The 26,136-nt window shown below is 35.5% G+C and overlaps 1 long non-coding RNA gene across 1 annotated transcript in view; it reads left to right on the top strand.

Annotated features, from left to right (window-relative positions):
- LOC123386666 overlaps window positions 1-26,136 on the top strand; it is a 45,081-nt gene that overhangs the window by 5,251 nt on the left and 13,694 nt on the right. Inside the window, exon 2 of the long non-coding RNA XR_006600922.1 lies at window positions 22,762-22,796. This is a non-coding gene — a long non-coding RNA (uncharacterized LOC123386666). The remainder of the gene's footprint in view (window positions 1-22,761; window positions 22,797-26,136) is intronic.

Here is a 26,136-nt window from a genome sequence, read left to right as displayed (position 1 = left end):
TGAGCCAAAACCAAGAGTCAGATGCTTAACCGACTGAGACACCCAGGTGCCCCTCTGTTACTCATGTTTAATTTAGTAATATTTGCATTTATCTTTCTTATTTCCTTTTGTATTCCTTACACTTTTTTATGATCCTCTTTCCAACTTTTTGAGTTGAGCTTTTGATATTTGCTTTCATTTTCATTTATTTTTAGTATGATTTTGGCCACAAACTGAACACTTTGATAGTTAGCTTATCGGTTACCAAGAATTAGCCAAGAATTAAAGATAACCGGTCAAGTATTAATTTATTTAAGAAATCTTTATTTGGATTCTAATATTAGATTTTTCTCTTGAATATTATCATTAACATACATCTAGTATTGAGTTCTCTGTCCAACTACTAGAGGACACTCTATCCTTCCATACCTATAGTTAGAAAGACTAATTATTGCTGTGATAACACTGTGTATTGATCAACTGCAAACTGTTATGATTTTTCAGCACAGAAATTTTTTTCCCCATTCAGGGATTAGAAAGTCAGCCATGCAGCTTTGCTTCAGGCTTTAGGTCAAGATCTGCCCTGCTTATAACTGTACACTATCACTTTTACTCAAATTCAGCTGGTCAAAGCAGGTTATATGGCAAGCCCAAATGGGGTGGATAATTATTCTCTCTCCACAGGAAAATGATGGCAAGAGCAGGGAATGAAGAAAGAATTGTGAGACAGTAATATAGTTGACCTCAAGCATTATGATGGAACAAATGCTTTACTTTCCTGATCTATTTTTAAACAGCAGAGGTAAAGACCAAGAAGGCTAAGCTTAGAGTTTAGCAAAGAATCCAATGAGGCACCTGCTTATTATAGAATTAAGGACTACAGTAATTCTTACTATAATGTGGTTTAGTAGGGAAAGAAAGTTAATAAGGAATTCATTCCAGAACCCTAGCTAAAGTACCCAGACTAAATGTTAGTTTATAAACTCAGGTGTGGAAGAAATATCACATTTCTTTATTTCCTTATATTAAACTGTATTAGACTCAGTCCCTATGCTACTTTGGGATTTATATCACAATCATAGTTTAAGTTTTCCTTATCTCCTCACTGAAGATTATAAGCAACTTGGGAAATTTATGTGGTTCCCAGAAAGTATTGCAAGGGTCTTTACCAAGCCATCAGAATTACTCCAGATAGTCTTATTATTCCACAAACAAAGAGTCAGAAGGAAAATACAACAAAAGGTTAACAATAGTTACATGTAGCGTGGGGGTGCACAGATGGAAGATGAGATTGGAGGGAGGGAGGGGACATATTTTTCTTTTCTATGTATTTCTTTTCTATGTTTATGTGTAGTTTTTTTTATCATTTTTCTATTCTCAATATTTTTCAAGTAAAAAACAAAGATAAATATTGCACTACTTTCATAACATTGTTATGAAGATTAACTAAATAATATATGTAAAGGGTTTAGCACAGTGTCTGCCTCATAATAAACTCCTTAACCCACTGTGTGGGATTTTCCTACTGTTAACATGGTTATATCAGAGACTGTATTTCCTAGAGTATCCTTCCTTGTGTTCTACCAGATTAGAGTTGTCTAAAAGTGAAGTTGCATGATATTTGAGAGGCAGAAGTGAAGCAACAACTATGCTCTGAAGATCATTGTGGGTTAGAGATTAGGAGGGATTGATGTACTTGGGTGGACAGGATCCATTTTGTCCTTGCTCATGCCTATTCCATGTCTAGAATCTCTTCAACTCTCCACCACCCTCCTAATGCAGAGCAGTGAGAGTCACTACAGCATGCTTGATTATGAACTCACAGAGGTATTGGCCATAGAAAGGGGATCAGTTAGGAAAGAATGGGACACTGAAAATTGAGTTAAGTATTTATAACAGATTCCAATGAAATGAGTTGCCTTGAACCCAAAAAGACTCTTAAGCTTTCTTCTCTAGTAAAAGTAGCCATTCCTCCCTAGTCTGAAGTGTTTATTTTTCCTTTCCTTGGAAAACTAAAATGGCCTGTTATAGTTGCCTTGTAGGAGATTGCTGATCCTTTTAAATATCTACCTCTACCACCTCTCATTGCTTCTAGACCTATGATTGCGCTCAAGTTCTGACAGGCTCCTAGGGGTCAGACACAAAATGTGAACAATGAGGAGGTGCCATAAATACCAAAAGACTTGCTAGATTCTGCCAATTTACATCAACAAAACTTGAGGAATATGTGTGAAAATGGAATGAATGTTCTATTTAATTTGGCATAAGTTGATATGAGTGCACTAAGCAGAGATTCTGGATTCAGTGTGTTAGCTTGAGTATCTGGGAGTGACTTTACGAGTTTGTTTTGTTTATTGACTGATGTCTGGACCCAAAATTGGACTATACTGCAGTGTACCTAAAATACCAGAATTTCCTTGGAATAATGTAGAAGAAGGTATCAGAAGGCCCAGAGAGATCAGAGTGCTACAGTGGATTTATAGAAGGTATGCTCACCAACTTCTTAAATGTGTCTCTTGGGAAGGTCAGGTGGACCTCCATTTTCCAAGATTTTGAGAAATATATAGATGAAGGAAGCACTGACATCCTGGATATCCCTTGGCACTTTGTATGTAACTATTGATCTGGCTCATGCTACTTTCTCTACACCTGTTAGGAAAGAACAGTAGAAGTTTACTTTCAGTTGTCAAGGACATTAAATACTTTCACTGTCCTACCTCAGGACTATTTCAATTATTTAGCCCTCTGTCATAATCTAGTGCACAGGGACCTTGATTGTTTCTCTATTCAACCGTATATTACTTTGGTCCACTGAATTGATGATATTTTGTTTGGACCTGGTAGGCAGGAAGTAGCAACTATTCTATATACCTTGGTAAGACAAATATGTGACAGTAAAGTGGGAAATAAATCTCATAGGAATCCAGGGACCTTCAGCCTTATTGAAGTTTTTAGAGGTCCAGTGGTTTAGGGCATGTCAAAATATCCCATTAAAGATAAAGGACAGATGTTGCATCTAGCCCTTGGTACCACTAAGAAAGAGGTACAATGCATACAATGTTTATTAATTTTTAAATTTGCCATTATATCAATAGAATTTCTTCATATTCCTGAAGAGTATGATAGAAATGCTACATTATATAGATGTACTACAATTACTTAATGACTTATGCTATGAATTACTTATGCTGTTTTTGCCTATTATAAAAATAATTGAATGCAAATATAAGTATTAAATTCAAATCGGTTGTCATCTTTCAGAATCAGTTTTCACTAGGCCAGGTAACCCCTGCATAAATTCTCAGATTGTCATATGTTTCATTTCCCTTCTTGCCTTTTGCTTTTCTAAGTTTGGTAGGACATTCTAATTCTAAATCTTAGGGAGATTTTTCATCTGTTATTGCTAAAAGTAAAAATGCTAATAATATTTTATTTCAAAAGTATATTCTAAAAAATATACAGAATTTTTATTGATATCAATAATTTGATATGGAACATTGTGGAATGTGACTTAATTATCATTCCAGATCAAAGTCAAATAAAGCATGAAACACTTTTTATACTTTATCATCTTTGTGTATCTTTTATGTATTCAGGATAGTGGGATAATAAACATTCCTAAATTAGTGATAGAATAAATGCTTTGGTTTATTATAGCTACGTTATCAAGTAATACTAGAGCTTAATTACCCATTTCCTAAAATCATTGTATTTTCTGCTGATAGCTGCTTGGCATAGAGCAAAAAATCCTTCCTGTCTTTGAAAAGAAATCAAAGGATTCACATCAGGCATCTAAAACTTGAGAAGCTGCAGTGAGAGAATCATATAAACTTAATAAGAAAATATCCTCTGACAAGTAGGATTTCACCCACACAATTGAATGATCATGACAAGCTGTGATCAATAATATCAAATGTCCCTGGGACTGTTTCTTATCCATTGTTATATTTCTGAAAAATGATTTATAGTTCTGAATACAGTGACTTCAAAGCAGATTTGAGGGTCTTGATGAAGAAACAGGAGATGGACTTACTTATATCTCTAGGGCATTAATACCTAAATATAATCCGTATAGAATTTTGCATTAGTGTGGACATCAATGTGTATTTAATTAGAAGATACTAGATAGATGATAAATATAGATTTTCTGTAATTGTTATTCACTTAATGCATGCTACAAATTTATAGTGGAAAAGAATAGAAGAAAAAAACCTTAGAATCTGAAATATGCTAGTTTTGTAAACTATGTACCTTCAGTGTTAATGTTAAAAAAAATCATTGGCATAAGGTAAACTAACATCACCACCTGTAAAAATATTAAACTACAGTAATATTAATGGTAACTATTAGCTCTATAAGTGGAGAAGAGTAGGGAAAATACACTCAAAATATGTAGTATCATAATAAAATACATTAAGGCACATCAAGATTTCAGTCACCAAGATATTGGTTTCACATGGAGTCATAATTAACTCATATTTGTCTCTTCCGTACAGAAGTTCATAAACAAGAGGAGTTTTCATTCCCAACTCCTCTTCTGCCAAATTCCAAATGAAATGAAACCAAAGCAAGCACACTACAAAATTTGATTCAAAGGAAACCTCAGACACTGAAGCCATTAAGCACACATTTCCTAAATAAAAAATGAGTTGTCTGCATGCTGTCTTGACACGGTCTGCAAAGTCTCCCTGAATAAAACAGCAGCTCAGCAGATTGTCAGAGAGCTCCTGAGATAAACAAAAACCAAATCAAACTCCCCTCTTCCTGTCTTTCCACCATTTCAGCTTCATCTTGACAGAAGAAAAATGCTTCTCCACTTTCAAAGAGAGATCCTCAAATATCGCCACACAGCATATGGGCATTGCCTTTGATTTGGAATAGGTTTTCAAAACCTGGGAAGTAATGCACTGACTGTTTGCAAAAGACGCCTGACTAATGAATCATTTAGGAGTTTAAGAATTAATTACTTTTATTAGATTTATCAACCCCTGGCAATTAAAATTCAAATTTCAGAAAAGACTTTAGGGTAATTGTAGTTGTTAAGAATAAAGAGTCTGGAATTGAACAGTTGGGTTTAAATACTATGCATACTTGGCTTGTCTGGGTCTCATTTTCTTTATCTTCAGTGGGAATAATGATAATCTTTACCTCACATAATTGTCTTGAGTTAAATTAGTTAATATATTTTTTAGAACAACATTTCATGCCATGTAGTGAATTTTATGTATGCTACCTTGAACATGGTGATTATTATAATATTACTATTATAGTTTTGCTTTTTTAAAAATTCCTGGGTATTTTCAGTAACCTGTATCTCCTGCCACTGTATAGCTATCTGAGGATCATTAGCTATGTTCTATCATTAACATAGTTTATAAACCTCTTTCTAGATTTCTAGGCCTATGATAAACAATGTGTATATTCACAGAGATGAGATGGGATGGAAAGTGAGCAGCAGTTGGTACCAAAAGCAGTTGGTAGCTTTTAGAAAGTCCTAGAAATAAAAACTCTGTGCTTCTGTTTTTTTTAATATGAAATTTATTGTCAAATTGGTTTCCATACAACACCCAGTGCTCATCCCAACAGGTGCCCTCCTCAATGCCCATCACCCACCCTCACCTCCCTCCCACCCCGCAATGTGCTTCTGTTTTGTAAGACTATTTACTTACAGGAAAAACTGTGAAGTTAGAAGATTGTTTCAGATTTTCTTCTGTGGTGGCTGCTCCTTGCTATCCCCCTGAAACCAAGGTTTGAAAGATGCTCCTGTCTTCTTAGAGCCTGTTATGGTAGGTCCAGCGTCTTGACATCAGGGTCCTGCGTCTTGACACATGCTCTGCATCTTTCTCTTGTTCTTCAATTCATTTGCTACTGTATCATCCCCAGTGGAACAAGTGCCCAAGTGCCACGTCTCTCAGAATGTTGCCTTCTCTTAGAGAATGCTGGATTATAATGTGTTCATGCAAAAAATGAATCCCAACTGGAACATTAGCTAATATTTTACCATTCCCAAATATTTCCTCAAACTCTCTCCTTCTGTTCCTTTAACACATAAATCACACATATTCACTAATTTTTTAAAATACTCATTTTGCATGAATTAGAAGACCCATCATGGTTCATCTGTAATTTTTTTAATGTTTATTTATTTTTGAGAGAGAGAGAGAGAGAGAGAGAGAGAGAGAGAGAACACGAGAGGGGGAGGGACAGAGAAAGAGGGAGACACAGAATCCATGAAGCAGACTCCACCCTCTGTGCTGACGCGGGGCTTGGACTCATGTACCATATCACTACCTGAGCTGAAGTCAGACCCTTAACTGGCTGAACCACCCAGGCACCCCTCGTCATGGCTCATATGTAGAAGATAATGCTTTATCATGTGCCCTTTGCATAAATACCTGAGGTCAGCTTAGATGTTACATGGATTATTTTATTACTTGTTGAACCTATAAGTTTATTGTCTGTTTCAGGAATGGGAGAGGCATGGCCCATTCTTACATATTTTAAGATGAAGTTGTCTTAACTGGATCAGCATTTCCCAATTCATGATTGGTGGTCCTTGAGAAGACCAATGACAAAAAGAGGGTATTGTTGCCAAATTGAGAAACACAGCCTACTCCCCAGTACTTTGAGAGATTCATAATGCACATTATCATATTAAAGGTCATGAGAATTTCCATAGAAAAGAAGAATATATAATTTTACTTTAATCTACACTTCCATTGTACTTTGTAGAGTATCCACTAACATATTATGGGACAAGTGTTCCTTGGAATATCCTTTGGAAAAGACTGTTTCAGATGAGAAGTAGTGGAGTATATTCAGATGACTTAAATAATTGTATTTAAAGAAGAACTTGCTATAAGTGAAAAACAGACGTGAAACTAGAGTTATGCTTACTTTACAAATTGTTTAAAAATATTTGAGCTAACCATTTATCAGACTTTTCTTCTTCTAATTTGCACTCTTGACTCTATAAGTAGGCAGATTTTGATTTTAATAAGTGATAAGTGAGAGTGAATTAAGATCCACACACCAAGAGAATGGCAAATGGCTCATGGCATAGCCTCTATGTCACTAACTGCATGAAGTGAGAAAATTAGGTTGTCTTATTCCGTGGATTGTACAGTAGCTCATGCTGTGCTGGGAATTAGGCTAAATTAAATCTAGATCACAAAAAGCTTTATATGCTATTAGCAAAACTGTAGTTATCAATCCTTTCTCTAATGAGAAGTCAGAATAATGGAAACTGAACTGGACTAATGTATCTCCAATTCTTAGTGCTATTGGTGAACACAGAAGCAGACAGTCTACAATGACTATTTTTATTGTTTAGCAACTCTGCCAATTGTGCATTATGGTGGGAAAAAATGGGCTTCTATTAAATGCTTTAGCTCCCTGTTAGAGGCTGGAAGAATGTTAATTTACCTTCTTTTTTATGCAGGGTCACAATTACTCTGAATCTGAATCAAGTAGAAATAAGTTGTCCCCACATACCAATACCTACTGGAAAACTCCTCATGCTTCCCGTCATTCCCCTCCCAGAATATTTAAGGGCACCACATGCTTAAATGGAATAAGCTAATCATACCAACTGAACATGTTTTTACATTTCCCCAAGTAATCATTTCCTAGTGTTTCCAAGTCTCCTCATGTCAGAAGTGCCAGGTAGAATTGTGCCTCTAATGTCTTCTCTAATTTGCTCACCTTGGAACACTCATCTTTCTCACTGTTAGTCTAAATGACTAATTTGTAGCAAATTAGTCTGGTGTTAAGATTCATCCCAGACCCCCACGAGTATTTTCTTTTCTTGCTCCTGAATATATTCTCAGGGCATAAGAGAGAGACTAGAAAATAGAAATGTATTGGTTGAGGGGCTTTCAACTAAACCTCACTCATTTTCTTTTTTCTGTTTGCTATCTTTGTTAAAAAGTGAGCATTTGGATATTGAAACTTTGAGAAGTTTATGGTGAGGTTAAAAAGAGGGATGTAGTGCACCTGATGGGTGTAGGGAGTGTGTAGGAACAGGGAAGCCAATGAGGAGGAAATTTCCTCAGTTATAAATGTGCTTTGAGGAGCTTTTCCAGCATATGACAAATATCTGATTGAAGTTGATAGTTAAAACAAACAAAAATAGCAGTGAGTTAGGATAAACTGCGAAGAGAATCCTTGTCTACATATTGTGGGGAAAAAAACAGATAGTAAAATAAAATAGACACAAGTGGATACAAGAATAAAGTAAGTACAAATGACAAATGAGAATGGAATAGATGTAGCAATGAGGAGTACCAATAGGGAAGGTTGAAAATATACTCAAATTTTTTGGACATTAAAAATGTTTAAAAGGTATTTGCGAGTTGGTAGTTTTTAGAGTTTTGAGGAACACCATTTCATTTGAAGTTTAAAAGTAATTGAGATGAAGGATATATCCATGTGTAAGACCTATAAGGTAAGGGATTATTATCCAAGATCTAGAAATTCATATAAACTTGCTGTATTGCCTTGAAATAACCAGTTAACACCTGAACATATTTCTTCTAAGGTAAAGCAGGTTAATGATAAAATATCATCCCCTTCTCTTTATTTTTTAATGTTTTTATTCATGTTTGAGAGGCAGAGAGAGAGCACAAGTGGGGGAGGGTCAGAGAGAGAGGGAGAGCAGAATCTGAAGCAGGCTCCAGGCTCTGAGCTGTCAGCACAGAGCCTGATGCAAGTCTTGAACTCACAGATCATGAGATCATGACCTGAGCTGAAGTTGGATGCTCAATTGACTGAGCCAACCAAGATGCCCCATCATCCCTTTCCCTTTAAAAAGCACTTTGACTTTAAAAGCCCTCATTTAATGTCAAGTCATTTTTTTAAAATTTTTTTTCAACGTTTTTTATTTATTTTTGGGACAGAGACAGAGCATGAACGGGGGAGGGGCAGAGAGAGAGGGAGACACAGAATCGGAAACAGGCTCCAGGCTCTGAGCCATCAGCCCCGAGCCTGATGCGGGGCTCGAACTCACGGACCGCGAGATCGTGACCTGGCTGAAGTCAGACGCTTAACCGACTGCGCCACCCAGGCGCCCCTCAAGTCATTTTTTAAAGCTTCCAAGCAACACAGAGGGATGAGAAGTGTTTAGAGGTGTGTATACTTTCCCAAGTAGTAAGATGGGTAAACTGAGTGACAGAACTTTAAGAACAAATAAAATTAGTCCAACCAAATTAAGATCAAAATGGAAAGATACATTCAGGAGAAATTGCCAAAGAAACACTTGGAATTAAAGGGCTGAAGAAAGGGGCCAAGAAATCAGTAATAGATAACTCTGAGCCAATGCACGCCAGATGGGAACCATACGGCATGTTATATTTACAGATATTTTCTTGAGAAAGAACTAGATCTGTAATATTCTGAATCAATTATTTTCCTTAATGCTATTACATCTGTTATATCAAGTAGTTATAGGAACGCGAATGATGATTGACTTCCAATTCCTATAGGTAATGGTAATTGCCTAAATTAAAATTTCTAAAACAAACCAAAACCAAAAACAAAACACAAATTTCTCCAAAACAATGTATGCCAAAGAGAATAGCAAATAAAGTTACCCACAGTTGATATCTAAGACATGATTAAAACTCCAAGACTATTACAAATTTCAAATTATCTATAGGTAGTAAAATAAACATACAAATTCAATGGATTTATTCTCAGAGCACACAACCATGTAGGAGTCAGTCAAAGATTGAGCAGAAAGTAGGAAAAGTAGATAGGGACCTAACAGTGATAAAACACTGTTAAAATCACACACAGCAAGAGAGTCAACACCCTGAGTAGAGAAATACAGAGAATGTGTCAGGGACCTTGTTTATCATAGTTCTGGCTAGTGGAGGATAAAAAAGGAAAAGAAACAGAAGTATACAGAACCAATGGAGGAAGTTTTGGAAACACATCTGCTCTGGGGTAGAGTGGGGAGACTTGGAGTAGGGAAGCATTCCTTGGGGTCTTGTTGGTGAAAGAAAAGGAAGCAAGCAGTGGGAGTTGAGGATCCTACAGAAATAAAAAGACCTACAAAATAAGAAAAAATACTAGTCATTCTGTCTCTCAGTACCTGCCTAAATAAATGGCACTGTTAATTAAAGAAACTTCAGTATAATAACAGAGGGTGATGATCTTGAACTAAAAATTCTAGTAAACAACCCAAACTTTCAACATTGGCCCAGATAAACCTATTACTTTTGTATATGAAAATATGAGATGAACAGAACTGAACAAAACAGAAAAATGCATACAACATCCACACAAAGCTACTATAAAAAGAAAATTGAAAATAAAAATGGTTCTGGCTGCCATAATAAAATAAATACCATAGGCTGGTGACCGAAACAACAGAAATTTGTGTATCACAGTTCTGGAAACTGGAAATTTGAGGTCAGTATGCCAACATGGTCAAGGACAGGTGGGGCTCTTTTCCTGGCTTGTAGGTGGCCACCTTCTTGTGTGTGCTCACATGGCCTTCCCTTGGTGCATGTTTATGGAAAATAAGGGGGAAATATTTCTTTTTCCTCTTATAAGGCCACCAGCCCTATTGGATTAGGACCCTACTTTTATGAACTCATTTAACCTTAATTACCTCCTGAAAGCTCTATCTCTAAATACAGCCACTTTGGAGATTAGACATCAACACATGAGTTTTGGGGAGATGCTATTCAGTCCCTAGTAAGTGGAAATTGTTTTAGATGCTGCATGATCTTTCCCTGAAACCAACAATGAAGCAGAAGGAGTCAGTAACGTAGCAGTCAATGTTAACTATATAGCCTAAGGAAGTGTGTGCAGGTATGGACAAGCACTTCACATTAGAAATACAACATTTTGAAATAGAAGTGGACAAAAAACAGGAAGATATGAAATGAGAGTCAATTAGAAAGAAATAGAAGAAAAAGGCAAAATCATCTCAGAATAAAAACAAAAGAGAAATAGTCTCAGAATACTTTATTAAAAGCCTAAGGAAAAATTGACTGAAAATTTTATAAGGTTTAATGAGGGATTAAATGAAAATTGAACACTAAATACATTTAATTGTAGCTTTATGACTAAAAGATGGGGACAAGGATGGAAGAAACATGAAATTACAAAGTAGAGATAAGGTAATCAAAAATGGGAAAAGGGTGAAATAAAAAATTGAATAAGCTTATTGCTTGTCACATAAGTATTAGGGGTGTAATTACATTTGAGAAATCAAATAGTTGAAGCCTCAGTAAGGAAACAAAGTTATAATAAAAACATTTAAACAATTTATTTTAGAAATTTGGTAAGAGAATAAATCTTAAAGGTTCTTATCACAAGAACAAAATTTGTAATTATGGATGGTGATGGATAGTAACTAGTCTTATGGTGATCAGTTCACTGTATACAAAAATATGGGATTATGTTATATAAGTGAAATTACTATGTTATATGCCAGTGATACCTTGATTTAAAAAAGCATTCACATAAAGACAGTCATAAGGATAAAAATACAAACCTTTCTATACATCATAGGAGATACAAAAGAAGAGCAAAATAGACTACTGCCTAGAGACAAAAAATATGAACATTACATAATACACAGTAAATATAATAACATATTAATAAGAAGTTATGTAAATGGTCTTAAATCACTTATTAAAAGAAAGATTTTTCAGAATAGCTCATTATGAAAATCCAACTAAATATAAGAGATGCCTGCAACAAGTGACTGAGAAAAATTGCAATGAAAAAAATTGATAAAATTTCATCTGACAAATGCAAATAATGAGAAAGTAGAGGTTTTAATCCTTACATTGGAAAAGTAGGTATCAATCAGGTCAAAAGCCATAAAATAGTGACAGAGAAGGGAACTTAATAGGGTTGAAGGCCAAAATTCACAAAGAAGATACAACAGTAGTGAATATGTAACAAGTAATACAGCATTTGCCTTTGAAAACATATATAGAATTGTTTATAGAAGAAAACAGCATGCAAAATAACAAATATAGAATGTTTTGTTTTTTATAAAACAAGGGGAGATATGTGCATGCGTGTCTGTGTATATGTATATACTTATTTTTTTTTAAGTCTCTGAAAGGAAAGAATAAAAGGGAAACTATAATGAATATGTGGGAACTCATTAGAAGGCATAATAGAAAGGAAATTTATCTTGTATATGTTTATATATAATATATTTAATGTATTTGCATATTTTATGTGTAATATGTATTTATATATTTTAACTTCAAAATCTGTAATGATTTACATTTTTAAAAATTGAAGTAAAATAAATAAGCGGGAAAGAAAAATTATATAATTAATTAGGGGCAGATACAAATAAAGCCAAGTGTGTATCAAGCGATAAAATAGCCATATAGGAAAGGGAGTTATTCAAGGAACTTTCGAATGGGGTTCTCTGAATATCCTTTATGAGTTATAGATGTGGGTAAAGAAAGAATTAAAAAAGCAAAAACAAAAACCTGTGTTTCATTTGGTAGGTTTGCTCCTAGTGACATTGGTTCAATAGTTCTGAAATTATTTTGTGTGTCATGAAGGGTAAAACAGATGGGTAAATATATCGATGTTGTTGGGAAACAGAGTAAAATTGTGAGAAATATAGGTAAAATCCACAGATAAGGAGAAACCTTGTAAATTATAAATATATGTATCTTTCTTATCACCGTCCATGGAACTGAACCAGAATCAAAGACAAGTCATTGGCAATGAAAACATCTAGAAAACCAAACCCAGGTATTGGTTTCTAAACAATATTTCACATTAAAATAAACAAAGGTTCTATGGAGAAATGGGTGAATCTAGGTTTCCTACCAGGAAAATGGTAATGTGAACCCAGAATATTTTGATGTACCAAAAAGCTAGAAATCAATACTATTTTGCTGAGAAAATAACATGGGAACAAAATTCTGTTTACATTAAAGTAGGAGCAGGCTAGATGGAACTCACATGGCTAAACTTGGGACAATTTTAATATCAAATATGATGGCATTAATGCATTATTAAAAATTGATTTTTAAAAAATCCATGTACTTTTGGTAATCAAAAAGGAACAAAATATTTTAAGATCTTTTACAAATAAATTGTGCTAACTCTGTATTAATCAGAGTTGAAAAATAAGATATGTCTCACTTTTTTTAAGATTAAAATTTTGGAGGGGTGCATGGGTGGCTCAGTCAGTTAAACCCAAGATCTGGCTCTTGATTGCAGCTCAGGTCATAATCTCACAGTTTGTGGGATTGAACCCCACGTTGGGCTCTGCACTAACAGCACAGAGCCTGGTTGGGATTCTCTCTCTACCCCTGTCTCTTCCCTTCCCCTGTCCACACTCACTCTCTCTGAAAATGGATAAATAAATTTTAAAAGAAAAAGATTAAAGTTTTGGAAAACTCAAATTTGGTCAGTCATTTATTAACTATCAAAACTAACAATGAATGCTTAGAATGTGTTTTCAGCCCTGCCCTAACCACTTTTACATGTTTTATCTTATTTGATTCTCTTAATGCCCCTGAGCAGTTAGTTTTATTTTATAGATGGCAGCATTTATTTGGAGAGTTAAAAAAAAAAAAAATATATATATATATATTAGCCCAGGGTCATGAGAAAGAGCCAAGATTTTAACACAGGTCAATGTATCTCTGAAGTTTACATTACTGTTCTTTGACCTGTCATTTGTCCCACTTAATAGTTTTAAAGGACTAAGTCACCAACTCATTTGGTTATCCCAATATTCTGTGATCTAGTCAAATTGTGGACTATTTATTACCTTTGTTTACAAGTGAAGACATTGAGGTTTACAAATGTTAAATATCTTGATCTAATTCATAGCATAGCCAGAACTTGGATTTAAGCATTTTTAATCCTACTCATTTTTTTTTTTCATAGTAGAATGCTGCCAAGAAGCTACTATCTGGGGAAGTTTTGAAAAACTTAAAAAATTAAATCTTTCCTGATGTACAAAGGTTGCTTTTACATGGGTTTTCAGGAAGAAATACCAAAACATTTTTAGAGACTATAAATGGTCCCCAAAAGATTATCACATACATTTGAATTCCCAGAACCTGTGAGTATGTTAGTTTGCATGGCAAAGGGCAATTGAAGTTGAAGATGGAATTAAGATTGTTAATCAGCTGCTATTAAAATAGATTTTTCTAGGGGCGCCTGGGTGGCGCAGTCGGTTAAGCGTCCGACTTCAGCCAGGTCACGATCTCGTGGTCCGTGAGCTCGAGCCCTGCGTCGGGCTCTGGGCTGATGGCTTGGAGCCTGGAGCCTGTTTCCGATTCTGTGTCTCCCTCTCTCTCTGCCCCTCCCCCGTTCATACTCTGTCTCTCTCTGTCCCCCCCCCCAAAAAAAACCAAAAAAACAAAAAACAAAAAAAAAAAAACGTTGAAAGAAAAATAGATTTTTCTAGTAAATCCAATGAAATCACAAGGATCCTTAAAAATGGAAAAGGGAGAGGGCGCCTGGGTGGCTCAGTCGGTTATGCGGCCGACTTCAGCTCAGGTCATGATCTCGCAGTCCGTGAGTTCGAGCCCCGCGTCAGGTTCTGTGCTGACAGCTCAGAGCCTGGAGCCTGTTTCAGATTCTGTGTCTCCCTCTCTCTGACCCTCCCCCATTCATGCTCTGTCTCTCTCTGTCTCAAAAATAAATAAACGTTAAAAAAATTTTTAAAAAAATGGAAAAGGGAGAGACATCTGGGTGGCTCAGTTGGTGAAGCATCTGACTCTTGATTTAAGCTCAAGGTTCGTGAGTTCAAGCCCCAAGTCGGGCTCCATGCTGACAGTGCGGACCTTGCTTGGGATTCTCCCTGTCTCTCCCACTCTCTCTGCCCCTCTCCTGTGTGTGTGCTCTTTCTCTCTCAAAATAAATAAACTTAAAAAAGGTAAAAAAAAAAAATGAAAGAGGGAGACATAAGAGAGACTGATATAAGATGATGAAAGCAGGGTCTAGGTGAGAAGGATTTGCTGGCTTTAAAGATGTGCAAAAGGGGCCATGAGTCAGGGAATATGGGTCTTTAGATGCTAGAAAAGACAAGGAAAGAGATTGTTCTCCAGAGCTTTAAGAAGGATTCTCCCAACACCTTGATTTTAGTTAGGGAGATCCTGCATTAGTGTTCAAAACATCTAGAATTGTAAGGTAATAAATTGATGTTGGTTTTAGCCACTAAGTTTGTAGTAATTTGTTACAGCAGCAATAGAAAACTGATACAGAGACAAAAGATTTGAACAGGAAGAAAGTAAGCTGATAAATAATAGTGGGTTATTTTTGAGTCAGTCCTCATGAGATGGAAATGGATGGATATACTGATACCATCAATTTTGAGAAGGCTAGAAAGTTATAATGTGTTTGAGGTTAGAAGTTACGATACCTGACTAGGGAATTATAAAACATATCTAGGCTAGGGAGGATCATAACTCTTCCTCGGTTTCAATAACTTTCTCATTTGCTCTCTCATCTTTGGAAAAGAATCAAAGTCTTTGTAAAGAGGTGTTATTGTGTTGAGAAAAGAACATGGGAACAAAATTCTGTTTAAATTAAAATGAACTGAGAGAAATGTTTAAAAAGTGCATAGAAGAGCAAGGGGCTTTGTCTGATCTCACCATTTCTTCTCAGCCTCTCTGACCTGCTATGCCTACCAGGTCAAAGAAGACTGTTTAGCATTTTCTTTTGTGAATCAGTTTGAAAGAGAGTAAGAACAAATGCATGCTGGGTCCAAAATTTCAGTAAATCTTTTTAGGGAAATTTCAGAGGTCTATGCACAGAGAAATGGAGAAATTTTAAGATCATTCCTTTGCAGACTGTCAGATAAGATTACATTAGGCTGACCTGCATGGTTTCAGCGTAACTGAAGAGAATTGCTTGAAAATGAGTAGGTGATTGATTCAAGTCTCTCATTTCACTTTCATGTTACATCCTTCAACATATATATTTTCCTTCTGTACTGTAAAATCTTTCTGTTAAGGGGCTATAGGTCTGCAGAAAATTGACATTTTGGATACAATCATTTTTAATACTGACATAGTGGTCATAATGTATTTCATTTTCCATTTGGAAATATATATCAAGGGTTAGTTTCTCTGAAGTTGGAAAAATTACAGTATTTTAGTCATGCTTACATCTAGACATTATTCTCTTTTGGAAAGCTCTTAGACTACGAAACTCTAATTATGGCAATGACTGAATCTATAATGATGCAGTATTGCCATAATGTGGATCCAACAAAGACATTAAGGCAAATGAAACATTTAGCCCATCATTATCATGGAAAAAGAACAACTGCTCCAAACCGGGCAGGATGGGCGAGAAAACGGTTTGATTTGCCAAATAGACGAGATCATAGTGGATAGTTATGAATTTTCACTTATTGCATTTATATAAATCAGGCCATGTTGTGGATGATCTTGATGTTCTATTGAGAAATTTCATCGTAAGCATATAGTAGTAACAAACCATCTAGTATGTGTGCTTTTATTTGGAGGAGCCTGGGTGACACAGCAAAGCCATAAGAGATTTACTTTATAGCATTTGCACATTATAGCCCACACACCACGGTCAACAATTGTTTCTAACTAATTTATATGAAACTGCATCTCAGGTAATACACTTTGTGGTTTCACTGGAACAAAATGAATCAACCAGAACAAAAATGAATTTTAACTTCATGAGAAGGATATGTATGAGTAAAAAAATACTCCTTAGCAGGCTGGGAAATGGATTATTTTGTGCTGTAGCAGTCTTGATTTACAAACTCTCTGAAGTTATACAAACATGTTTTCTCTAGTTTTGTCGTGTGTGTGTGTGTGTGTGTGTGTGTGTGACAGAGAGAGAGTGAGAGCGAGAGTGAGCACACACTATAGCAGCAAAGGACTTCTGGGTGTAATTCATCAGAAACCCAAAAACATGAGCTATGCTTGGGGCCTTCTAGAAAACTAAATGCTAGTTTCTTGGTATAACTGAAAATGTTGGGGCTTTTATTTGCTTCCTAACTTGTGATCTGAATAGGGCTACAATGAAGCTTTAGTGACTCTTCATCTCAGGTGAGTTTAGTTAACTTATGTTCAATGTCATATTCTTAAATCATTACATATATAGCTTCATCACATATATGGCTAAGTTCTCTGGGGGACTCCTTCTGCTCGCCCAAGGTTGATTTCCTCATCATTGTTCTACATCACATTTCTCTCACATTTTGACTTTGCTTCAATAATTATCCTCTTGCTTCTAGTTAGCATATAGATAGGCTCAAACTAATCCCATCTTTGAAAAGCAAAATAAAGTCAAAACTTTCACTGAACCCTATCATCTTTTATGGACACTTTTTTCCTTCCTTTCAGAGTTCTATGTTATACCTAGGCCTCACACTCAAATCTCTGCACAGACTAGCCTTTTGATGGAAATGAGAAAAGTGGAGCCTTGGGGAGACCAAAGAAGGTTGCAGGGTGTGTGTTCATCAGCTTCTGCTGGGGCTCATTCCTTCCTTGCAAAAATGCAGATCCAGATACCAGAGGGTATCTAGTTTCTCATTTTTCCAAGAGGACATGGAAATCTGATCTAAAATGTTTTTTTTTTTTTTTTTTTTTTTTTTTTGAGGAGGAGAGCACATTAACAGGGGAGGGACATGGAGAGAGAATCCAAGCAGGCCCCTCTCTGTCAGCCCAGAGCCCAATGTGAGGCTTGAACTCACAAACTTCGAGATAATGATCTGAGCCAAAATCAAGAGTCGGACGCTTAACCAACTGAGCCACCCAGGGGCCCCTAATCTAAAATGTCTTCAGTGCTACATGTCACTGACTAATAAAACCCAGCCCAAATCAAAACAAAACACGTTGCAGGTCTGTTAAAATTTCCCCTGGGTTGAATTCAGCTCATCACTTGCTAGTATGGGCTAGTTTGCAGTCTTTGGAATATTCTTATTGTCCTCACTTTATCTCTTCTCACTAATTCTTCAAACTGTTTTAATATAGCATTACATAAATTAAACTGTAAATAAAACTCAACATAAATAAAACTGCTCCTACTAAACTCATTTGTGATCTCCTAAATACCAAACTCAATGATCGTCTCTCTGAAGCATTTGATATTCAGGATCACTCCTTCTTCCAGGTGCTTCTTACCGATGTACCTGTCACTTCTCAGTGACTTCCTCATTGAAAGTGCTTTCATATTTTCCTTTGCAGACTCCTTTCCTTCTACATTTTCTTAAATACAAATGTCATTAAAATTTCCATAGTCTTCCATTTTATTATTAATATTATTGTACATTAATTAATGTATATGCAATCTCTTCTGAGTGGTGTCATCTGATTTCTTCACTTCAACTTCTACCTGTGTAATAGTGACTTTTAAATGTGTATTTCCAGCTAATATCTCTTTTCTTGGTTTCTAAATTCATACCTAAATGTTTATTAGGCATCTATAGTTAGCCTTTCCTAAAACTTCTCTTGCTTAATTAAAGACATTTTTTCTCTTCTAAATTTTGGGTGAACAGCCATCTGGTTTTTCCCAGGACTAAGGAATTTCCCAGAATGGAGGACTTTCAGTGTGAGAATACTGGTATAGTCCCAGACCAAACAAATGAACAAGCAATGATTGGTCACCCCACCTTTTTCCCACCTTGTTTCTTTTCTCTCTTTTTAATATTGGTTTATATAACTACCAAAAAGTCAGTTCCTAAAACAGGAAAACTTAGAATCATTCTAGATCTGAATTCCCAAAATGTGGTCCTTAGAACCTCTGTGCTGCTAATTAAAAGTGAAGATTTGAAACACAACTCCTGTCTTCTACCAATTGAAACAAAATATCTGAGGATGGGTCATTTGGACTTGCATTTTAACAAGTTTCCCAAGAAATGATTAAAGTCATTTAGGTTTTAAAATCCCTGTTATTGACCCTTTCCTCTCTTGTTCTGCTTCACACAATCAATAGGCAAAACCATTTCCCTTATTGTCTCTTTTTTTTTTCCTCATTCTTACAAGTGCCTCCTAGATGGGGCTGTCATCATTTTAATATTATGTTAGAGTAATTGTCCCCTAGATGATTGCCCTGATTCTAGTTAACTCTTTTTGAAAGCATCCTCTACAATGCTATTACAATGAATATTATAAAATGCAAATCTGGGGACGCCTGGGTGGCTCAGTCGGTTAAGTGTCCAACTTCCGCTCAGGTCATGATCTCATGGTTCATGAATTTGGGCCTCGCATCAGTCTCTGTGCTGATAGTCCCGACAGAGCCCGGAGCCTGCTTCAGACTGTTTGTCTGCCTCTCTCTCTAACCCTCCTCAGTTCATGCTCTGTACCTCTCTCTCAAAAATAGACATTAAAAAAAATTAAAATGCAAATCTGAAACCTACTCATAATCTCTCAGTTGTTTCTTATCTCCTATAGTTACAATTAATAATAATAATAATTATTATTATTATTATTATTATTATTATTTGCATGGTATATGAACATGGTTGGGAGCTAGTTTCTCATCTACATCCTTCACAGTGCCCTTAAACATTCCTGTGTATTGTTGGGTACCACTATCAATTTATGAGCTTTGGGTGGAATTGAATGGAATTGGCTCTACCTGAGACCAGGCATGGCCAATCAAATAATAAGTTTCTGAAAGCAACATGACTGGAAAGGCATGTCACATCGTCCAAATAAGTCTGGTCTTACTAAAGCCAATTGCTGAATACTGCATGCATGAATGAAAGCAAAAGAGGCGTTCTTTTCTCGTAGTCTTGAGCCTGGAATGTGGACTTCGACACCATGAACTTTTTACCTAAGAATGAAACCAACATAGAGGAGAGAAAAGTCAAAAGATGGCTCCTGATGACATCCTTTAAGTTCTTGGGTCAATCCTGATTTGTGCGGTGATTCACTTAATATCTCTTAGCTCCAAATCCATGCTTCTAAATTTAGGGGACTGGGACTTGGCCAACTAACTTCACAGACTCTCTTGATAGCCAACTTCCCATTGGGTTCTCCTAGTGGGAGGTGCTAGAGTCAAAGGGAAAGAAACAGAGGGACTTCCCTTCTGGTCACAGCTCCTGACAGTGTGGCTCCAAAAAACTGAAGACAATTATAGCTCTAGCCTCTAATTTATTTATTTTTATAATAGATTTTTTGTATCATGGTAAAATATGCTTAACACAAAATGTCATAAAATGTACCATTTTAACTATTTTCAATTGTGTCATTTCAAAAGGCTTTAAAAAAAGCAATATAGGCATATCTTATTTTTATTGTTTGTTTTTTTTTTTATCTTTCTTTTGTACTTCACACATACAGTTTTTTTTTTAATAAATTGAATGTTTGTGGCATTAAGTGAGTGTATTAGTGCCTTTTTCCTAACAGCATTTGTTCACTTCATGTTTCTGTGTCACATTTTGGTAATTCTTTAAAAAATTTTTTTTAATATTTATTTAATTTTGAGAGGGAGAGAGAGAGAAGCAGAGAGAGGGAGACACAGAATCTGAAGCAGGCTCCAGGCTCTGAGCTGTTAGCACAGAGTCTGATGCAGGGTTCGAACTCATGAACCGTGAGATCATGACCTGAGCTGAAGTTGGACGGTTAACCAACTGAGCCACCCAGGCGCCCCACATTTTGGTAATTCTTGAAGTATTTAAAGCATTTCATTATTATTACATTTTTTATGGGATCTGTGATCAGTGATCTTTTATTTTATTATTTTAATTGTTGTAGGGTGCCACAAACCATACCCATATAAGATAGTGAACTTATTCTATAAATGTGATGTGTTCTGATTTCTCCACCATTTGGCCATTCCTCCATCTCTCTCCCTCTCCTTGGGCCTCCCTAGTCCCTAAAACACAACAATACTGAAATTAGGCAATTAATAACCCTACATGGCCTCTACGTCTTCAAGTGAAAGAAATGTCACATATCTCTCACTTTAAATCAAAAGCTAGAAGATTAAGCTTAGTGAGGGAAGCATGTTGAAAGTTGAGGCAGGCCAAAAACTAGGCCTCTTGCACCAAATAGTGAATTAGCTAAGTTGTGAATACAAAGTAAAGATTCTTGAAGGAAATCAAAGGTGCTATTCCAGTGAACACACAAATGATTAGAAAACACAGCTTTTTTTTTTTTTTTTCATTGCTCATTGCAGATATGGAAAGAAAAAGTTTTAGTGGTGTGGACAGAAGATCAAACCAGACAACCCAAAGCCTGAGGACACAAGATATTTAGGTTAGCTTATTAACATCCCCTTGTGCTTCTACCATCAGAGTAACCAATTTCCTGGAAGTAAATGCTTTCTATTTAAAATGGCCTCCGTTTTTATGTCTGGACCTTGGCTGGTCTAGGAGCTAACTCTCTTTTTCTTTGCTTAAGCCAATTTGGGTTATGTTTCTTGTCTCTTGTGATCAAAAAAGTGTTAAATAATATGCTTTTCTCTCTGCCTAGAATGTTCTTTCATTGCCCATGTGGAAAATTGTCAACAATTCTTTGAGGTTCAGTTAAAGCATTATGTTTTCTGCAACTCTCTAACTATGCCCATCCCTTGGCATCACACCAATGACATTGTACCCTTTCAGCCAGAGCTATGTACTTCTTTCTCTTTCTTCTTAGAACGTCTTCTGAATATTGAGTTTTCTTATTGTATGAGAGTGCATCAGACATTAAATGAATTTTATAATAATTTATAGATATCTCTTTATATTTGAAATCTCTTAATGCTTTATTTGCTTCTTTATTTTTTTAAGTGTTTATTTTTTTTGAGGGAGAGAGAGAGAGAGTGCAAGCATGAGCAGGGGAGGGGTAAAGAGAGAGGGAGAGAGAATCCAAGCAGGCTCTGTGCTGTCACTGCAGAGCCCATTGCGGGGCTCAGACTCACAAACCATAAGATCACGACCTAAGCCGCAATCAAGAGACAGATCCTTAACTAACTGAATCACCCAGGCACCCCTATTTATTTATTTTTTTAAAGTTTGCTTACTTATTTTGAGAGAGAGAGCATGAACAGGAAAGGAACAGAGAAGGAGAGAGAGAGATGAAGAGACAATCCCAAGCAGGCTCTGCACTGTCAGCATGAAGCCCGATACAGAGCTTGAACTCATGAACTATGAGATCATGACTTGAGCTGAAATGAAGAGTCAGATGCCTAGCTGACTGAGCCACCCAGGCATCCCTTTAATGCTTTAAGTTGTTGTGATTTTAAAAGGGCCTGTGGCACTAAAGCATTTGTATATTTTACTTGGTATAGATATGGTTCACATGAACATATATTTTACAAATCATATTACACTCACTGCTTAGTTGAAAAAATGTTTCTAGTATGTTTTTTTCAATGAAAAAAGTGCAGTGTCTGAAACTGCATTGATACTGAAAAATTTTTTTTTTCACACTTACAAAGTTTTTGTGTGTTATCAAAGGATAGAATTTTGCCCTTTGGTATATTGCAGCTTATTTTATTGTCTGGAGGATTTCTGCTAAATTCAATCATGAGAGCATATGTTTCATGATTTGACTCCTTTGGATTTAAACCATATTCTAGATTTTTATGCATCATTTTAATTTCTACTATATATCAAAAGAACCCAAAACTATTTCTAGATTTTCCATTTATAATTCGCTCTGAAAAAAATCCATTGAAAGTAGATACTATATCCATATGAGCTCTCAACTACTCTGATATTTCTAGGTTTGCTTTTAAAGTTACCAAAAATAATAGAATGCATTTTATCCTACATTTTGAATGTAGGATAGTGCCATTTTATTAAAAGCTTTAGTGCTATTTTATTAAAAGCCTGATAATATTGGTCTTTTACAGCTCAAGGAAACCTTCTGAAGGATCTATTGATAAAGGTATGTCAAATGAGATATTTGCTTCTTCTTTTTTTTATTGCAAAATTGTGTAATGATAGCCAGTGAGATTATATATCAGTATAAGATCTCTTGAATTTTTTAAACATAAACCAAATTTGGAATAAATATACCCAAATCTTGTTGGTGTTTCAGTGGCACTGAGGTTCTCTTGAAATGTCTTAGGGTTGCCCTCTGCAGAGATTCTCAAGGACTGTATCACTATGTTTTATCTCTATAGAGGAAATCCACTGAAGTTGTTACTGATGTACCTGTATGTCTGTAATGTACCTGTACATTAATTAATCCATTAATTCATTATTTCACTTTCTGAGTGCCAATCATATGCCACAAACATAGGCACTGATGGTATAGACAATGAAGAGAGAATTGTTTTGTAGGATGGAAGTGCAAGGAGAGTGGTATACACAGAGTAGTTGGGGAGATTTGTATCAATGCAACCCAGCTTTGTTTCTGGGGAAAAAGGGAGGACAGGGTACATAAGAAAGCATTAGTACCAGGTGACTATATCTCAGACTATTTAAACATTTTTCCCAGCCAGATACTTGCCCAGCCAGGAATGAATGAGGAGGGAAAATTTCACACTACGGAAAATAAATTGATATATAGAAAAGAATTCAGAAAACCAGAGCAGTGCATCCTGTTAATCCTAATATGATCTGATTACTCTGAAGACCCGTGGTTCCTCATTACAGAAAATCATCATGAATACTGCTGCCCCTTGCTAGGTGTGCTTCTGCTGGGGACTATGTCACCTGGTAATAGTCAACCACAGTCACTGGAGTCTCCTCTGTCCCATCAACATAAGCTTGTTACTGTAAATAATTTGACATCACCAGATTTCACAGTTCTGCTGAAACTACCACCATTGCCATCTATTAAAAAGCATAAAGTGCCCTTTTTGGAGCTTTTAGTCCATATTTGATAGGAATAGAATTTACTAACATCATTATATTATATTATCTGGAGCCAGCTTCATTTGGAAACCTCATGTCATTTCAGTGCAGTCTCATTTTGTTATTAGTGTGGGAATAATACAGTAGCATGCCATAGTGTATGATTTCTACACTTTTGCATTTCATAGTGCAATAAAACTAAAAAAAGTGGAGATATGCAGGCTTAATAATGTATAATTTTAGCTGAAAAGACATGAGAAACATCTACCATCTACAATAACTACTGCTTTAAAATTATATATATATATAAAGTATATATTAAATAATATATATATATATATATATATATAATGTTTAAATAACCACTGAATTTGAAAAATATGAATATAGTTCACTTTGAAAAACTCCATGATTATACAATCTTAATTTTTCTACAGTTTAGAGAAGGTTTTTATACCACTGAGTACTGTGGGCCAGTAGGCCTGGGTTTGAGAACAAGTGATGTAAGGGTTAGGGAATGGCCTTGAAGTTGGACATGAGTTTATATCTAAGTTATGCCATTTTTCTAGTTGTGTGAAGTTGGTTAATGTATTTAACTTCTCTGAACCTGTCTCTTTACCTGCATGTAAGGGTTAATTGTCTGCTTTGCTCTCAGCACAAGGTTGTTGGAAGTATTTAAAAAGCTAATGCATGTGAAAAAAAATTAAACAATAAATATTATAAAATATAATTCTAAAAAATTCTATTGAGGACCCTGAAGGAATTACAAATATTCCCCTCCTCCCAATGTGAAGAAAGAAGAAAGATAGGGAGTTAAAAATTACTTACTGCCTTTTAGATTCCAGAAACAGATATAACTGCCTTTCATTTCTTTTATTCCTCACAACAAAGCTAAACATTACATATTTTAATAAACATTTCACAACTGGAAAAAAAATCATGAAGCTCAAAGAGTTACCCAATTTGCCCCAATCACATAGTTGATGAAAGGTGAAATTAGGAATTCAGTCCAAAACATGTTCAATTTTCACTATTTCATGCTCCTCTGCAAGACAAAAAGCAGCATACTCTGTGTTGTCAAAAAGCATAATCATTCTTTTTAGCTCTTAAAAGTATGAAATGTTAATTTTGGGGTTAGCTTATAGCAGAGGCCACAGTCAAGGACAAATTCTGTCAGTGTAGTTTATCCTTTAGGCATTAAATTCCTGGATTACATTCAGGAACCTTCTCCTTTATTATAATTAACTGCCAAATTAACTTTCATGATGAATAATTTAACACAATTATTCAGATGTACTTCAGGAAGATTCTTACAAAGAAAATTAGGCAATACCATGACATTTAAAATAAAGTTTCCGCAACTTCTTTTTGGGGGCTAAAACAAAGTAATAATACAGTCTTAGAAACTAATAATATAATTTTTGAACTCAGGAATCATTTCTAAAATGACACTCTGTATTATCAAGTAAGAATGGCATATGAGGGGTGCCTGGATGGCTCAGTTGGTTAAGCATCCAACTTCGGCTCTGGTCATGATTTCGCAGTTCATGAGTTCAAGCCCCACATCAGGCTCTCTGCTGACAGCCGTGAGCCTGGACGGAGTCTGCTTCAGATTCTGTGTCTCCCTCTCTACCTCTCACCCACTCACACTCTGTCTCTGTCTCTCTGTCAAAAATAAATAAACATAAAAAAATTAAAAAAAAAGAAAGGCATATGAAACTAATGATTGAATTAAGTGCATCCATGTGCTATTTTGTGTTCCTAATAATAAAGACAATATATTTAGGGTCAGGTTCATACAGTCTTAGAATATTTTCAAATGATTTTCTCACTTTCCCAATATATAGATTTACATTATGAGAGAATATACCTTGTTCCTATACATTTAAGATATAAAATGACTTACTTACAAATCAATTGTGTTAGTGTCCTATGAGTCTTTAAAGTTAGAGATACATTTGGTGGAGCTCAGACTTTCAAGACTGTTTATATTCAGACTGTTTATATTCATGCTATGTTAAAGTAAGACAAAATAAAACATGGATGGAAGTTGAGAGTGGAAAACAGGTATCTTTGTGTACCTCCCGTATGTATCATAATTAGAGAAAATTCTTATTGCTTTTACATCCATTTTTTAGTACCTAGTATTATAAGTGGTACAGAGTGAACAGTAGGTAATTGTCCATATCTCAAAAGTATCTTGGTATTTGGCACCATAGAAAAATACTTTTCTGTGTCTAACTGAAGTTTCCATTTTGTAAGACTTCAGCTTTTACAAAAGTCAGGTTTAAGGAATTGAAAAAAAAAAAGGTATTATCAGTGAAGTGGTGACTTACCAATGTTTAAGTTTCTTTGCTCTGGGCAATCCTTGTACGTGGCTTTAAAGAAGAGAACAATCAGATGTGTATTAGATATGAAACTAGTCC

The sequence above is a fragment of the Felis catus genome, chromosome B4 (assembly GCF_018350175.1).
Source record: "Felis catus isolate Fca126 chromosome B4, F.catus_Fca126_mat1.0, whole genome shotgun sequence".
In the NCBI taxonomy this organism is placed as follows: Eukaryota; Metazoa; Chordata; class Mammalia; order Carnivora; family Felidae; genus Felis; species Felis catus.
This window is presented reverse-complemented; position numbering and strand designations above follow the sequence as displayed.